Consider the following 19136-nt stretch of genomic DNA (forward strand, 5'->3'; position numbering starts at 1 on the left):
CAGCTGGAGGTCAGGTTAACTGGGATACACCTAAAGGGCAGGTCAGGGGGGTTGTATAAAGAACAGTGAAAGAACAGTACCGGACAGGATTACGTTGCTCCTCAAAGTCTCTATTGTTACTCTTACACGATTAAAACCAATCCCATTACTGTGTCCATGTCTATGCGGGGGGATAAGGTATGAAGAGTAGGCGCAGTAAGTCTGGTTATAACAGGCTTACATTTAAGGACTGTGAGCTTCAAAGCACTATGCATCATCTCTCTGAACTCAATATTTGTCATCTAATCTGTACAGAACCTCACTTCTAAAAGCTCACATTGGCTGCTATTGATTTAACTTCAAATAGATAGGATATGCAGAAGGAGAAACTGTAGCGTCGCCGAGAACGGATTTTATGGTCATCTCAGTGCATGAGGGACCCTTCCTGTCTTTACTCTTCTCCTCTCCGTCAATGGAATAAAGGATCTAATCCCCTTATTGGATATAATACTTAAGTGGGTTAACGTCAGTGGCTATGCCTATAACTGGTGTGTGTGTGTTATTCTACAGTGTGTTTTAGTATAAAAATACTATAAGTTATGTCAGCGTATCAGTCAAAGAAAGATTTGGAAATGATTACTGCAAACAAAAAAAGAAACCAGCTCATACCCTTATCAACATCACATCAGACGGGATTGCCTTGTGTGTGCAAGTCGTTTGCATCTGTAACTTGTTTGTGCATTTCATAAACAACAATAAAAAAAATTATATATATGTGGATCTTTTAGATTGTGTATACAATGTAATCTAAAGTATGTAAGATGTGTGGGGGGTTTTTTGGGTCATGGATTGTGTTACTATTTTATCTTTACAATGTGCCCTTCTGCCTCTCTTTGTGTAGAGGAAAATTATCGTTCTTCACCACAAAACATCGCTGTTTAATGTTACCCTTGACTTAAAGGTATTTCCAAATCATTGGGAGCCACAGGTGCATTTAACATTCATGTGTTCCACTAAGAAACACTGATATGGATTTCAATGAAATGTCAACTTTTGAAATGGATTTGTCTTGCTGTCCTCCACTCCACTGTGTATGTTAGGAGCATAAAAAATGGTAGAAATAAAATGTAGCAAACTTTAAATTTCATTAAAGTAAGCTCGGTGGATATGATTGCCAAATTAATCAGTGAACCTTGACGGCTCGCAAAAGCTCTCAAGTCAAGCTCTCTCAAGGTTGTCACATTGTGCAAGGTGTGTATGTTTACAGATAAGCAAGTCAACGGTACACTGCTTTGCAATTGCAGGTTTTGCAGAGACATTTGAAACGGCATTTTTAAAATAGATTATAAAAAGAGACAAGAGGCGTGTAGATTGCTATAACTAGCACACACTGTGACATGTTACTGTAAAAGCTGTATGGTCAGTATAGAAGTTCACTGTTTTTTCTGCAGTTTTCTCACTATTCTATGAAAAGTCTTCATTGCAGTCCTTCAGTGTGGTTAGCTGACTGTTGTTCAGTGTTATATGTGCTCACACTACTTTCACTTTCTGTTACACACACACACACACACACACACACACACAGTCATGAGACCAATCCCTGGAGTTTTGCATCCCCTCTTTGCTGACCTCCACTCCATCACGACTACACTGAAAATTATTCCCCGACTACAAATGGCTGCCAACAGGGTTGCCTGTTCAATTCCTCTCCAGCTGTTTGTCTTATATGTCGCTGTTGAAGTAAGGCGGAGAAATGTCCAAAGTTACACTTAGGTCAGCTCTGACATTTCTAATTACAGAACAGGATGTAGCAGAGAGAAGGCTGTTAATGCACTGTGGTCTGTTCAGACTGACTGCCATAATTACAATCAGGCTGGCATAGCCAGACCCCGTCTATAGGGCCGAGGTGTTAAACCACCCGTGGCTCTCATTAGAGGACATGGGCTAATGAGTGCACTCCACACACATATACTGGGAACACACAAAAACACACACAAGCTGTGTCCAGAGTTCACTGTGCTTTTACTGCATTCTGGCAGGCTTAATTTCACACTTTTGCCTCCAGTGACACACAAAGAGGCACAAGTACCCTGAGAGGGGTGTGATTTTAAATAGAGTTGTTATGAATGGAGGTAGGAAAGAGCCAATTAAGAGTGTGTCATTCTAATTATGCCATTCATTTTATTGTGTGGCAGTCCACAAGGGAACCAGGGAGCACAGGAAATAAGCGTGAAGGGGAATTTTAAGGAAAAAATAAAGTGGTGGAAATAGGTAAGAGAGGAAATACATTTTCAAAGATATAAGGAAATGGAGAGATTTAAAAAAGAGAGGCAGAAACAGAGAAAAAGAGGGAGGAGAAAAGAGAGCCCGGGGTGAGGGTTTAGGGGGGTAACCTGATCTCTGTCCTGATAAAGCCAAATATATTTTGGAGGGTAACAGAAACAGCTCCGTGTCACCACGCAGATCTATAGGGTTGGGGAGAAGAGGAACGTCAGAGTCTTATACTGTCAGGGAGAGTAAATGAGGTAGAAATATGAAGCTTGGGTTTAGAAGATACATTAGAAAATACAATGTTATATTAGAAATGGGAAATAAGAGAGAATAAGAGGAAGAAAGAAAACAGGGAAAGAGGAGAGTGGACTGAGTGAACGCAGGACTAAGATAGCCTGCTGTGTTGTCTGAAGAGGTTAGGTGAAGTCACAGCACCAATTATTGCTCTACCACATAAACTAGAATGATTGACAGCAAGACAGAAAATGTACATGGAGGGCTATTGTTCGAAAAGCTGAAATCAACAGAAATAACATGGCAGCTAACAAAAACAGAACAAAATAATTGGTGATGTCAGTGAATCACAGTTGAGGTACACACCCAGTGCACACCCAGTTCTGGACGTTTACTGGTCTCTGGGGCCTGGGTGGTCCATTTCGAAAGGGTTTGGGTGGGGTGCATGTGCTTTTGGGTTGAGCCATGAGGTGTCTGACTCTTGTTGATCTACATCTTTGTGCTTGTTGGCACTGTCAATGTTATTAGCAGGACTGGCTTGACTTGACGATTATGCAGAAAATGACTTAATGTGTGGACATACAGCAGTCTAAACAAGACCAGCTCTCAGATTGTGTGACTCAATATAGAACACATTGGAGAAAAAAAATGGGTGTGTGTTCTAACACAGAATGTCCAACTTGGCAGTGTCCATCTAAATGGACTGCCCTGACCTACATCTTACTGTTGATGGTTTCAGACAGCTAACAGTGGGCTAAGCCCTACTTATGCCCAACATTACGGACACCTACTGCAGCTTAAAGGATACTCGTCCATTGCCACGAGTACAGTGTTAATACAGAGAATGAAAGCTGCACATTTGCTTATGTGAATTAAGCAGAAAGATAGTTCAAAGGGCAAACAAAAAAAGAGCAGCCCTGATTCCTGTGTCCTTAATGCTCCAGTCCACTAGAGTCTTCAAAATTGAGGACTAGTTATTATGGTCAAACCTGGTTCGGATTGCTTGGTCTCTGTGGATCAGGAGGATCAGATGGATTCAGACAGACTATATTTAATTGACAGATGCATAAGAGACAGAAAGAGCAGACAGGAAGCACGCTGTTTCACATATCTTTCAAAAAGCCACATTCTCTTGTTTCTGTCAAGCCTGAGTTGTTGAGGGATGAAAGGATAGGGGGGAGTTTATGCAGAGAGAGAAGACGCATGTAGCGATGGAAAAAGGGTAGAGAGTGGAGGGTGGCAGATTGTAATTAGGTTCTGCTTCTGACTGGCCAGTCAGCCTGGGTTACCTTGGCAACAACAGACACATCTAGGTGCTATTATGGGATGTATAGGAGGTAGAACTAGTGATTTCCTTACATCGTACAAGCACACCCGACACACGACACAAACCCTCATGGAGACTCAATCAAAAGATGCAAATAAATATAACATTGTAGTGAATAATCACTCTGCATGATGTATGTGCTATGCTGATTCATTTGTGTAAGCGTACGTGCGGTAGGTCATGGCGAGCGCTGCATTTGTGAGAACTATTACCCAGGTGTGTGTGCACCTTGTTCCAGAAGAGATAAGAAAACCAGAGAGAAAGAGATATTAAACAAGAGAGGGAGAGTCTGTACACTTGTACTTGTTATCATAACTCAATAAAACTTTTCAAGTGTACGTGCAAAGTTCACCTCTGTTTCTTAAGAACGGACATTGTAAGTTGGGTTGTTTTGGCCAGCAGACGATGCAAATTATAAACTCAGCTATGAAACCCTTCTTTCTGTGTGTCTGGCTGTAGTGGAATCATTGAACTCCCACAGAGACAGGCACAGCAAAAATCCCAAGGCTTACACAGGCACTATTGTCCCTTCCTCAGACCACCATTGTCTCTGTGTGTGCATGCATGTGCCTTGTGCACCAGTGGGTGGAAGGTATCTTTTAGTGTATACTGTATAAGCATGTGAGTTTATGTATGCATGCATGATGGCATGCAATTATGCTCATGGACTTTGGGGTCAGTAGACAAAAAACCCACATGCCATTGATGTGAAAATGTGAGACGGAGAGAGGAAAAAGCTTGAGAAACATAAAAAAGAGTGAAAATAGAAGAAAAATGAAAGCAAACATTTTCACATTGGATATATGTTGACACTGAATGATATGTTGAAACATAATACCAATAATACCAAAGAAGGAAGAAAGTCAGAAGCAAAGTAAAAGAAAAAAGAAAGAAAGAACATACGAGGCAATGATCCCAGTGGCCTTTGTCTTATCAGAGATTAAACAAGGTGACATCATGCCTGCTGGTAAGGCGGGTCATTGATACTACACTATTTTGGCTACATCATCCAGAAACACTGCTCCTGTTTACCTCGCCACCTGCTCTGTGTTCCTTCATCTGACTCAACCATCAATGTGCTGGAGTGTCCACTCCTGTGTGATGCCATGCTGTGGTTGGCATTTTTCCAGGAACTGAAACTTGAAACCTGCTGCTTAGCGCCACAGCCTATGATACCCGTTTAGTATTACAACTCTAATACACCTGCACATTGTAGCTTGTCTGTTCTTGTTGGCTTAGACTTTATTATTGGAGGTTTTATTTTGGTTTCAGGAGACAAGCAGACAGAGCTGAGTAAACAGAGAAATGCAGTAAATCTGTGAAGCAGTAGTTGCGGAGAGATCTTGCTGAGAAGTGAGAATTTCGTTTATTGTAGTGAATCTTTTTGCCACAATACCCAAGGCCACAGTGAATTTGTGATTTTGCAGCATAGAAATACTCACATCACCAAATCATCATCATGATGCTATGAAACTATTAATTATATTTTACATCAAAAACCTAAGTCATGGTTTTGTTTTTCTTACATGTTGTTTTATGGTCATTATACTGCAAATCTAAGTAAAAATGTAAAGAAAAAGTTTATAAAGCCTATTCACATTCTTGCCAAGAGGTAGATCAGAAGATTGATACCACTCTCAAGTCTGTTTGCTAAATAGGAAGTTAGCGTCAACAGCCATAGTTTATCAGGACAAAAAGACTGGAAACAGGGGGAAACAGCTAGCCTTGCTCCATCCAAATGTAATGTAATAAAATACACATACTAGCCTCTCTAAAGCTCACTACTTAACAGCAAGACTGTTTCCCCATGTTTCTAGTTTTTAGCTAAGCTAACAAGCAGCTGGCGGCAGCTTCATGTGTGGCGTACAGACATGACAGTGATTTCAAGTTTTTTCTTTAAATATATGATAAATATGGTAGGGAAAAGAGAGTTCAAATTACTCTTTTGGGGCAGGAAGGAAGAGTTGTACTACATCTATGTACAGTAATTCTAACACCACAGGAACTAGTGTGGCCCAGCTCTCGATTCTAAGTCAGAGGAGATCAAAGGCTCAACTTGTTTCTCCCCTGTCCTCCCCATCATTTCATGCTTCCATCAATCACCCAATCTCTGTTTGGCTTCACTGCCATTTCTTCGCACCACAGAGCTCTCTGTGTCTGTCAAAACTCTGTTTGTTTCTGCTCAGTGATGGATCTGAACTGAATTCTGTTTGTGTCCAAAGGGAGACAATTAGTTCAGTGTGTGTGTGTGTGTGTGTGTGTGTGTGTGTGTGTTTGTGCTTGGGGTGTGTGTGTACCAACATGAAAAGGGCAGGCGTTCAAGGCCGTCGCCGAACAAACTCATTAACCGACCATTTGTTAGAGCCAAGACAGGACCAAACAAGGTGTAAAGAAAAGAGGAGAATAAGCTGAGAATTGAAATCAATGTGGGAGAAAGACAATGGGAAAGGAATTAAAAACAAAAATAGAGAGAATGTTTGTTTGGGTTTAATGATTATGGAACCTCGGTCGATCACTATGGTCAGTTTGAGAGCGCAATCGCAGTGGATGCAAACACACGTACACGCACGTACACACACACTTAAACACACGTATCAGAGTATTGCCTATAATTACAAATAATATCCATATGATGTTACACAGGATATAACTGATCATAGTAATCAGTGCCTTCAGATCCTTTCACACCATGTTATTGTCAAATGAACTGTGAAAACTGCCATCAGTGCTTCATCATGTTTCCTATGTCTACAGCTTTTCAAGGTCAATTTAACTTTCTTTTTGTTGAAATTGATGATAAAACAAGCTCAATATCATCCAAAGAAACCCCTTAAACATTTGCGGACCCAGCATGTTGGGGAATTTAGTGCAGCCACAATTCTATTTAAATGATAATTTCAAATAATGTACATTTTCACTTTACTTCCCTAATAAAACATTTAAATACTGTTCTGTAGCACCAGTTAGTGTAAGCTCATGGAAATCTATGTTTAACTTCATGACTCTTTGGTGTAATTCTCAAGTAAAAAGGGGCTAAACTATGGTCATGCATTCTCTTCCAGAGATCTGTGTGCTAATTATCTTAGCTCCCAAGCTAATGAGGTAAACAAGAATCACGTGTCGTCATTAAGTTGATTTCTGATTCAACATTCTTCTAAAATGTGTTTGGAAAATAATTATACGAATTTGAAGGCACAGTACAGAAACAGGTTGATGAAATATCTCGTACTCCTACAACATTTCATACCACTTTTCCTCGTGCTCTTCATACACAGACAACAATACATTGTATTCAAGTGCTTAAGGTCTTTTCACATCAAGCATGCTGGCTTTTCATGGAAAAACACAGATGTGACTAATAATAAAAAGAAAGATGGCTGAATGTCATTTAGCTGCTTCAGTTTCAGGGTTGAGGTTTTGTGCAAGCATGCTCACTGTCACAATGTCATAACGTACTGGGAAAGGGTTAGGGTAAGTGTGTAGAGCCTCTTTTTAGGCTCCTATGTGGCTGATAACATTTTTCAAAGCCTGTACTGACGCCTCGTGTCATGAGTGAAGCTGCCTGTACGCACTACACTGCAGTCATCTAACATGAGTTTTTGCACTGATGTAACATATTGATGTCTGGTATATTTTGCGTAAACACAAGGATTTTCATACATGCTGGTGTTATTATTAGAAGATCCTGAATGAGGAAGGTTCCGTACTCAACTTGAGCAGCAGTCAGACAGTTTGAAGTTCATACAATATATGCTAACCTTTTTTTATGCTAACGTTACTTGCGTGAGGGAAGGTTCTGTGCTTTTAAGCCATGCTGCTGGTTGATGTTTAGGGCAGTCAGTCTATTTCTCACTGATGTAGAGCTAACTTTGTGTAGTCTCAGTTAGCATTATCATTGCTACTAGCCACTAGCTTCTCACTGGAATTTGTGTCATGCCAGCTAGTCATAGTGGTAAAGGATTTGGAAATGCAAGGACAAGTGCGGTGAAAGGCCAAAACAGGCCCTCATCCTGTATAGCTAGTGGTATATGATGTATATTTGTATATCTTTGTTGTAAAAAATGTGGAAATGAGATTATTAATGTGCCAAAAACAAAAGAAGACAAGAAATGTATATTACCCTCTCAGAATGTAAGATCAAGGCCACTTACCATTTTGCTCTGACTTTCAGTGCTGCCAGACAAGAAATCCTGTCCAGAAGAAGAAGAAGCAAAATATTGTATTCTTCACTGACAGCAGCCTCAGAAGACCATGATGCAATACAGCCAAAACACAAGTTGTGTTTTGAGTAATGGGCACAACAGCTCTCATGTTTTCCCATCAGGGAACTCTTACTGTTACAATCATGCTCACCTCCACTATCACCATTGCCTGTCTACACCTACATATAAACAGTAGCTGGATAAGTCCAGGCATGTTTGCTGAGGGATGGTGAAAGTTGTTCTGGGAAATGTAGGAAATTTTACTGAAGTTTCAGAATACTGAAAAAATGGAACGTTGCAACTCTTACACAAAAAAACAAAAGCATGAACAATAGCCAGTAGAGTTGTGAAAGGAGGAGAAAGGCCATCTAAAACCAGATCTTATCTTTGGGTCATGTTATAAAAATAATTTATTCTCTGTAGAGAAGAGATAGTGTGTTAGTGTGTGTGTGTTGTATCAGTTTGTCAGTGTAAGACACCACCTCTGTGCCAGCATGTCCAGATGTTCCCAGATTATTACTTTTCTCTCTCTACCCTCCCATTTCTCATCATCCATCATCCGTCGCCCTTATGTCCTGCCCCACTGACTTACTGCTGATGATATGTGTAATCCCCACCTTTTATCTCCTTTCTCTCTCGCTCTCTCTCTCTCTCTCTCTTTCAGCCATGTCTTTATTATGTATTTGACATGACCATCACTCTTACCATTTAATCTTTTCTCTGAAAGAAGTGATATTTTTGAACTTGTCATGTATAACTCTTCTGTGGAGGGCTTGTGTGTATTTATATCCTGTAAACTAGAATGGTCTAACCCAATCTCCCCCAATAGATTTGTGTTAATGCCAAAATGAATCAAGGACAGCCTGCAGGATGTGTGTTAATGAGGTGTTTCGATTCTTTCTAATGTGTTGTACAATGTGTGTCAGTGTGTGTGTGTGTGTATGTGTGTGTGTCTTGGCTCTGTGTTGTTTTATCTGGGTCTGTCTAGGGAGTATGTTACGCAAACTAATATGTTCGTCCTTTGTGAAGACCTAAGGGAGAACAAGGGATCAAATCTCCCCTAGTACACTAATTCACATCAGGAAGTTCTGCATAATTAACCTGTTCTTTAGATGGATGTTTTCAAATGACTACGATGTGTGCCAGATAAAACTTAGAGTTAAGTTTAAAGGGAGCTATTTTCACAGACTAATGGAATGCAAAGTCCCTGTGTGAGTTTACTTTTTTTAATTTAATAACCAAAAATATGGCACTGGTTTACAGGCATCAATCATGGCAAATTAAATTAGAAACTTTTAAAAGCAATACATTCACTGTCATGCAGCACACTTACTGTAGTCCACAGGTTGACTGTATACGAGAACTGAACGAAGATCTGCAAAGTGAACCCAATGTGGAAGTGCCTTAAACCTGCATTCTTTCTCTTGACCAGCAGGGGGTGACTCCACTGGTTGCAAAAGTTCTATTGTATGGATGTCTATGATAAAACCCTACTTCTCACTTGATTTATTACTCCAGTAAACACTTCCCTAATGAGTTTATAAATGATAGTCCCATTTAGAGTACAATAGTCGATAAAGCAGGATATGCTTTAGGGTTTAGCTACCTGACCTCTAAATCATGATAGAGGTGCAGCAACGTGTATCCTCCGCAGCTCCACCCTCTTGTCCAAATATTTCTGGGTACAAAAAAGCAAAATGGCCATTGCCACAAAGCCAAACTCTGTCTACCCACCTTCCTACACTCACTGTGGCTTTGGAGTGCGGCCTGAAGGGAGGGAGTGGGATTTACAGCATTACAACCCTAGCAGCTAGGGTAGGCAATGTTGGAGAAACTACTAAGAGACAGCTAGATTTTGAAAGTATTCAACCAAAAAAATCCTACCTCCTACCTTTAGGCCGCCCTCCATAGCCAAAGAGTGCGCGCAGGTAGGCAGGTGAGCAGGTGAGTAGGTCTACAAGTAGAGAGTACGTTAGGACAGCCAATCATTGTATTTGAACTAAATGACATGATTGGCTGTTCTTTTTACACTCCCACAACAACCACAGATTGATTTATTGAATACTGTCTGGATGTAAAGAAAATTTCAACAAATATAACAAAACCTTCTTTTGAAATAAATTGCCAAACCCGGCTTTAACTTTATGTTAACACTGTCAGAGTTAGTATTGTAGAAATGTTGCAATGGACTGTATTATACTGCATTAATGTGTTTCTAATTCTAACTTTATTAGTGCTTCTAATGTTATTTGTCCATGTTTATTTCAATACACGCCACTAGTGCTGTGAGGCACAGTGGTACTGAGTAGTGGTGGTGCTAAATGCTGACATGCTAACATGCTTGCCAATGACAATGCTAGCATGTTGATGTTGATGTTTACCATGTTCACTGTCCTAGTTTAATGTGCTATCATGCAAACATTTGGAAATCAGCACTATGTTTATGTTTCGTCATAGGCGGACCCAGGAGTGGACACAGAACACAACAGGTGTAGTAAAAGTAACATTTCTGACAAACGATATGTTGATGAAGTGGCTGGCAGGGCTGATGGATGCAGGAGATGGAGATGGAGAGGTCTGGCTGGTGTTACCAGAGGTGGGATGAAGCTAGCAACGAAGAACAGGCTTTTGCACAGGTATCCTGGAGTACAGGGAAAAACACATGTCAGCAAAAAACACAAGGCAATGATCGCAAATAACTCAAGAGAAGTCAATGGACACAAGTAGGCCGAGAGTACACTACCACAGGAGGTTAGAAACAATCTGGCACGTGTAGCAGGAAACCAGGAATATTTAACCAGGCAGGTCCGCCAGGTGCCGTAATGAAGCTGTGGCCATGCCATACACACAGACACACACACGCACACGCACAGGGAAAACACATTGAAAATACTAGTACACTACTGCTCTGGCTGTGACACATTAAACACAAAGCTGATACTGATAGAAATTATTTTTCTTGAGGTGTTTGTTACAATTCATCCTAAGGGGTTATGTGTGTAGCACATTTCAGGGTAATCCAGCCAATAGTTATCAAGACAGTTCACTAAAACCCAAAGATGTCAGCCTCATGGGTGAGAAAGGGAATCATTAGGATTTATACTCAGGGAACCATGATTGTTTATAACCAAAAGTCATGGCAATCAGTCTGGACCAAAGTGGTGGCCCTACTGACCGACAGAAAATTTAATGGGTGCCGTAGTGAGTGCTGTGTTATAAGCTTCTTTTATAAAGCAGCTAGCAGGAAAACCATGTTTTCGCACAAGTATACCTGATGTCGCTGTCAAAATTGACATTTACAGTGATGTATCTGGAGAACATTTCACTTAGATTTAATGAACAACCATTAGGCTATATTGTACATCAGGTTAAGCATTGAGGGACCTAAGGCCTTGTCCAGAAACAAAAGATCAAAACTGGGGTTACATTTGACAGATTGTAATGGGGAAGAACATTAGGTAACATATCCATACATTAGATGTGCATGAGTATGATATGCATAATGCATTTTTGGTGGACCGACTGACTGGCAGACCAACATTGCTATCCCCAGAGCCACAGCACTCTGACACAGCATCAACAAAACCATTATATGCCTCACAAACATATGATATATTGCACTGATGTTGTATGGGGTTGTATTGTTGGTGTACCTAACACATTGGCAACTCAGTGTGCACTCCAATTTCAACAATCTTAACATACAGAGCTGAAAGAAATATATATGCGTCCTCTCAGCCTACAGCCATGAGGGCAGATGATAGCCTTCTGTAAGTGGAAATCACATTTCTGGAAAGACTGAAATGTTTATCACTATATTTGTAATGATGCACATCATCAGGATTTTAGTCAATGATGGTGACTGAAGCAGTAACCAGATGTGCGACTCTATTTGAAGTGGCAGCACCATAAAATTTGAGTCTGTGATTTATGTAACACACCTGATTAAAAAGGCTGCATTTGGTCAATGGCTTTGTGGACATTAATGTACACAATAATATGACATCCAACAATTCAAAGGTAATAAGCTGATTAAACACTTTAAATGATAGCACAAACTGGCAGTTCAACATAATCATGCTGCTTGCATAACTGAAGTAAATATTTTTATTTTGGAACAGAGGAAATTCTGGACCATGTTGTTCTTAGCAGCCATGGGAATTTGTGTAATGAATATGACGGAGGCTATGCTATAGGCAGATGTTTTGGGGTAGCTGTTGAAATGAGGTGCTGGCTTGTTGAAGTAATCTCCAGCAACACAGGATTTCTGTATCAGGAATGTCTGCGGATTTGTAGCAATGTGGAAACTCCTGTGTCCAGTCTGACTCCAGGATGTCACCATCTGAACTCTTCTCACCTTAAAACTCCCTGGAAAACCGAAGGTGTGTGGAAACAGAGAAGATTGGTATCCACGATAACACCAAAAGACATTTTGTGTATCTTTTTTCGAGAGCCTGGTGCTGGTTTACAAGACTATCAATGCATGGGGCAAACATGATGGCATTACAAATAGAGGTTACTGATTAGAGGTGAATACCTGTCCTTCAGCTGCTGCCTTCTGAATGGCTTTGAATAGGGATGTCTTTACATATCCTGTCAGAAGTAGATAAGGAATATTAGTAAGAATTGCCTCATAGCCTATCCTCTGGTGAAAGTATTTTTGTGAAGGTTTATGTCAGTTTATGTAGTTTTGAAGGGTCTACATGTGTCATGAAGACACACACACATTATTTATGCATTTCAGTGTGAGATTGCAGTGGTAGTGCAATCATAGCAGCCCTACAGCATGCAGAAAAATATCCGTTTTTGCCTCACACAATTGCCACTTCATTTATGTATAAAGACTGTTGTATTTAATTTGTGACCAGGATGAAAACAGAGCCTTAAGCCCAGAACAGAAAGGATCCACAGCAAATGGCACATTAGTAAAGCAGTAAATTTGACAATCACAATTACAGACAGAAAATTGAATGGGTGCCGTAGTGAGTGCTGTGTTATGAGCTTCTTTTATAAAGCAGCTAGAAGGAAAACCACATTTTTGCAAAAGTACACCTGATGTCGCTGTTAAAATTGACATTTACAGTGATGTATCTGGAGAACATTTCACTTGGATTTAATGAACAACCATTAGGCTAAATTGTACATCAGGTTAAGCATTGAGGGACCTGAGGCCTTGTCCAGAAACAAAAGATCAAAACAGGGGTTACACTTGATGGAATGTGATGGGGAAGAACATTAGGTAATAACCATACATTAAATGTGCGTGAGTATATGCATAATGCATTTTTGCAGAAACTAACGTCTCTAATACTTTCGACTTAGGCTCTGTATTGCAGCACATTCATTTAATGAGACAATACTGGATCTATACCGTATTATATGATGCTGTGACCTGAATGCACACTGTAGCTACACAGGTTCCATCTACTGTGCCGCCAGAGATTTATCACAATAATAACAATAACTGTGTTATACAATGGTCATAATGCTCCACTTCTCATTGTCATTATCAAAACAGTCGGCGTATTTCTGGCATCTGATTGATGTGAAGGTCAAGGGTCAGGGCAGAGCAGGGGGCGGATCAGAGCAGAGCAGCGAAAAAGCCCAGTTTGGGTTATGAAACCACTTGAATGAGCCATAGGTTTCAATGAAATCCTATTATGAAGAGCAAAGTAAAGTCCGCTGATTTATGCAGATCATTAAAGAAAATGGACATAATTTGTCTGTAACTTGTAGAAATAACTCCATCCTAGAAAAACATTAAATCTCCATTTTGTACATTAAAGGTCTCTAACATCTGGCATTTATCCTCCCTTGTCAAAATCTTGACCCCCACAGCACAACTTTATTTCAGAATATAGAAAGGACACAGATTGTCTGTGATATAGCTTAAGATTAAATGCAGACTTTGAGGGTTGATTTGAGATAACTTGCCCCTATAAACTGAAAGGGCAGTCTGGGACACAAGAACAACAGCTTTGAGAAACTGAACATGAAGCTCCTTCAACATTAAGCCAATGTTGATTTGTAATTACATGAGATAAGCAGATGAGCGGAGGTTTAGTGTATGTCTTGACTAAATGAGAGCGGTTATTTGTGTTCCAGGGGGCATGGGATGATACTGTTCAGAGCATCAGGCCTAAGTCCCTCAGTCTCTTTGTGCTTCCATGTGCTAAGAAATGCACATGAAATTAAGCATAGAAACAAACACACACAAGCATGCACATGCATATGTAATGAAATGTTGACAAATGTTATTTTTGCTTATTGGTTCCTGTTTGTTACCTAAAATGCACAATAACCCACACTGTAATGATGCAGCTTACATCTTTGTAGATGTTAACTAATCAGTGTCTGAGTGTGTGTTTGTGTTTGAAAAATGACAAATGACTGTCAAAATGACAGAGTAGTCAACGCTGTCTCCTCATAACTGAACTGACAAAAAGGCCTCTGTGAATTTTAAACTCGCTGGATTGAATTAAGAATGAACGAAATAGGGTGATGGAGTAGTATGTGCGATGGTGGAACAGAGCTTGTGCGCTGCAATCACTCTAAAAACTTTCTTTAATTAACTCCTAAGACCTTTGGTTCATTTAAAATTATATTACAGTGGCAATTGGCAGCATAAAATTATCTCAGTAACAACATAAATGTTGAATGGGTGATTTTCACTTCACTCTCATGTTTAGCATGCGTTCATGCATATATTACCCAATTAGACACACAGTATGATGTAATTCCTCATCAGATAAGCATAATTCCAACAAGACTATAAATCCAAAGGTCAAAGTTTCAGGTGACTTAACTGCTTAAGAATAAGGTCACTTGAGGACTCAAGCATAAAGACATGAACACGGAGCTGCTGTAAATCAAAACCAATATTTAACAGTAATTACATCAGTTAAAAAGTTCAATGCAGTAGAAACTACTGTTACAGATATAGCATATTATATGTTAGGCCACTGCTCAGTGTCACAGCCGTTTGAGATCTGACTTTGTAACACACATACACATTATCACAGTGTCCCACTAGGACAGCCTGTTATTTTTTTCCTCATTAATTCCTCTATTTGGCTAAAGCAGTGCTCAGCAAGTTGCAACATGCTCACAGCTTCAGTTGTGCTCATCAGTGTGTGTGTGTGTGTGTGTGTGTGTGTGTGTGTGTGTGTGTGTGTGGTGGCCAGACGGCTCAGCTGTTTGTTTCAGAGTTGTTGGGCATTTGAGGGACTCATGTGCATCAAAGTTGAAATGGGAGTCTTAGAGTACAAAAAAGGCTGCTTTTTTATGCAGGACAGAAAAGTAGACAGATGAGACACATGAGAGATTAAGAGGAAATCTAGGGACAAAACAACAGCTAGACGACACACCATATGCCCCAAGGCCCATTATCCACTACTTCAGCCCTTTAGTCTAGAGTGCACAAAGTGATTTTCATAGCTCAACTTAGCCTAACAACAAGTAAAGTAGAGCATTAAGCCGTTTATTTGTTCCACATTTTCAGATGAAATAATGGGACGTGTACAAGTTCATTCTTTCCGAAGCACACATGGATTCGCAATAAATCTTTGAGAAAAAAAAGTACTCTATACTAGCTTAAAGTGATACTCCACCCAAAATGTGACTTTTGAGTATTAACGCTAACCTCAAGGCTTGAAAGGGGGATACTTTAATAGTTTAACATTTTGGAAAAACACCAGAGCTGGGAGTGGACTAGCTCAGTTTAGCATAAAGAGGGGTGGCAATGGGACAGTGTATAAGACACATCTCTGATGTGGGAGACCGGGGTTCAGTTCCCACTGTGACATCCACCAATGTGTCCCTGAGCAAGACAATAAACGACTAGTTGCGACCTCAGACATATATAACAATTGTAAGTTGCTTTGGATAAAAGCATCAGCTAAATGACATAAATAATAATAATAATAATAATCCTTATATGTAGAGCGCTTTTCAAAAACAAGTTACAAAGTGCTTTAACAAGTGTAAAGAATAATACAAAAAAAGATAAGAGCATGAAAATTTAATATAAAATTAGTAAAATACAATAAAATAAAAGGGATAAAATAAAGTCAAATAAGATCGGGAAAGGCTCTCCTATAAAAGTATGTTTTAAGAAGGGACTTAAAAGAGTTCACTGACTCAGCTGACCTGATTTCCTCGGGCAGGCTGTTCCAGAGCCTCGGGGCCCTGACAGCAAACGCTCTGTCCCCTTTAGTTTTCAGTCGAGACTCTGGAACAGACAACAGACCTCTGCCCGAGGATCTCAAGGTACGTGCTGGTGCGTATGGGACTAAAAGGTCAGAAATATAACAAGGCGAGAGGCCATGAAGAGCTTTAAAAGTGATCAATAGAATTAAAAAAGACTGGAAGTAAAGAGAGGTACGAACTTATACTAAGTCAAACAGAAGGCTTTGAGTTCAGATCTGATTTTCCAGAATTACAGTAGCTGAGACATTTAGAACATCAAGAAATGATGCAGTAAAATATAGATTTGAAGAGACACTAAGAGTAGTGTTGTAGTACTCGAGACCGGTCTTGGTCTCAAGACCGGTCTTAAGAACACTTTTTGATGGTCTTGGTCTTGTCTCGGACTTGGAAATAGAGGACTCAGGATTATTTCAAGACCAGTCAAGATACCTTTGGGAATATTAATACATTGCTTTTGCATCGTCTGATTTGTCGTATTTGTTAACATCCGAACTTTAATTGGATGGTGCATACTGGTTCAAATGCAACCAATAACCCTAATTAAAAGTGTGTTGTTACCGTTAACGACCACCCCTCCCGGCGAGCAATGCTTACTTGTTGATTTCAGCTCTTACTGTTTGTATGTGGGAGTTTTCATGTGGATCTTTCAGATCAGTTTGAGAAGTACCTATGATCTCGTTCCACATATTACTGTGTGTCATATAATGTGGGGAACTGGTCTTGTTCTTGACTCGGTCTCGCCCTCCCTTGCTCTTGGTCTCGACTTGGTCTCAGCCCCTAAAAGTCTTCGTCTTGTCTCGGTCTTGATAAACTATGGTCTTGGTCTTGACTTGGTCTCGGTTTGGGTGGTCAAGAGACAAATGAAGGCTAGTAACTTCCTACTGGAAGTAGGTCTAGCTCTCTGCAAATATAAACTAGAATTGCCGCTGTGCAGCTGTATGCCAACCAGTCAAGTTGCAGTTTATATTGATGTCCGTCCAGACAATAATATACAAGAGATGCTCACAAGTCTTTGAGCTAGAGTCCAAGTCAAGTCTCAAATTAATAATAACGTATACGTATAATTCCAGCTGATAAACATTGTTGAACTACTTAATGAGGGATAATCATAGATTACAATGTCATAATGGATTCTGATAGAATATAGTTACACATGTGGTGCTTTTGTTTTCTCCTTTTTGAGATGCAAAGCCTCTTTATAAAAATCCACTCACGATAAGCTAGGTGCGCTCCAAAACTCTGCAGTTACTAAATTTGAAGACATTCCCTCAATGCGTTCCTGAGAAACTGTGTTCACGAATGTTATCCCAGTGAAGTTGACCCTTGACCTTTTGGATATAAAATCTTATCACCTCATAATTTAATCCCTTAAGACATTTGTGTGAAATTTAGTCATAATTATCGTATTAATTCTTGAGATAGCCAAAAGCATGTTTTGTGAGGTCACTGAACTCAACTTTTGACCTCTGATTACCAATTCTAATTAGTTTATCCTTAAGTCCAAGTGGATGTGATGAAAATCACTCCAGGCATTCCTAAAATAGCGGCATCACAAGAATCAGATAAACGGATGGACAGTAAAACCGATAACACAACTTTACACAAACCAAAATGACAAATTGTGGATTAAACAAACAATTGTGGATTAAACAAACAAGATTTGATGTGTCAATTAGTGAGTTGTAGAGGTGCTAGTAGGTGTCTTTTTGAACTTTGGACTGCCAGGCTAGTCCTGCTTCCAGTCTTTATGCTAAGCTAACTGATTAGCACAATTGTTCATGCATGGGCATGAAAGTGGTAAGTCGTTTGTAGTTTCCTCACTCATTCCAGTGGTGACATGTTTGCATAGCAGCATAAAAGGATAAAACCTTTTACTTTTACTTGAGAAAGTTCTCAAATCCACTTTTCTGGCTACATACACAGCTACAGCGCACTATGTTGTGCAACAGTGCCCCGGCAGTGGTGGCAATACCAGCAGAAGCAACATACTTTGGTCAATTTTGGTAACACAATTAGTAAATTTGCAGGAGTGGTTGAAGAAATTTCTATGAACATTTTGGATACTTTTTTCCCCATGATCACACATCACACTGGAAACAGTGACTACCGACTGACTACGTACAGACCACAGCTACTGTTCTTTGCAAATCAAAAAATTCAAAACAAATTAAAAGGCCCCTTTCAAGTCTACAGGGGCAGAGTATTTGACATTTAAAATATGTATTTTGGTTTTGGATTTCAGAATGTTGAAATGATGTTAATTTGAGCAAAATTTTAATTTAACACACTAAACAATCTGCATGGAAATTGCCACCTTTAACCAAACAACCACAGATTTGTCACATTACCATGCTGATGAGCATCTGCACTGAGTTATGAGTCAGAGAATCATTTCTGTCATCCTTACCTGACCTTTAAGTTGTGAAGAAAACTTTTTTTTCATGTATTTTCATTTTCAAAAATACAGTACTGGGTACTGCTGGTGGTTGTACAGTACTGTATCAAAGACTGTATATAATTGTAAATGGTCTATGTACTGTATGTGTATGATCTCACATGAGAACAAATATGCAACACATAAAAACACAATATGTCCAACCTGATGGCAGCCCTGTGTGCATGTGCATGTCACTGTTTGTGTGTGCATATGTATGTGCACACGTGTGTCCCGTCTTTGACGACAGAGATGACTCAGACAAGCTCATCACATATGTCTGACTCACCGCACGTGTTAATTAACGGTGCCAGTGTCATGTGTGGGTTATTTACTTTTTGTTAGTATTATACAGCAATCAGTAGAACTTTGAAAAGTTTACTGGACGCCTCAGGAAATCAGAAATTGTTGTTATTTCCTTTGCTGGCCGTGTATTTCTTTAATTTTTTTAGTTAGAAGAATAATCTGCAGTTTTTCAATG

This window comes from Micropterus dolomieu, linkage group LG03 (assembly GCF_021292245.1).
Source record: "Micropterus dolomieu isolate WLL.071019.BEF.003 ecotype Adirondacks linkage group LG03, ASM2129224v1, whole genome shotgun sequence".
Lineage (NCBI taxonomy): Eukaryota > Metazoa > Chordata > Actinopteri > Centrarchiformes > Centrarchidae > Micropterus > Micropterus dolomieu.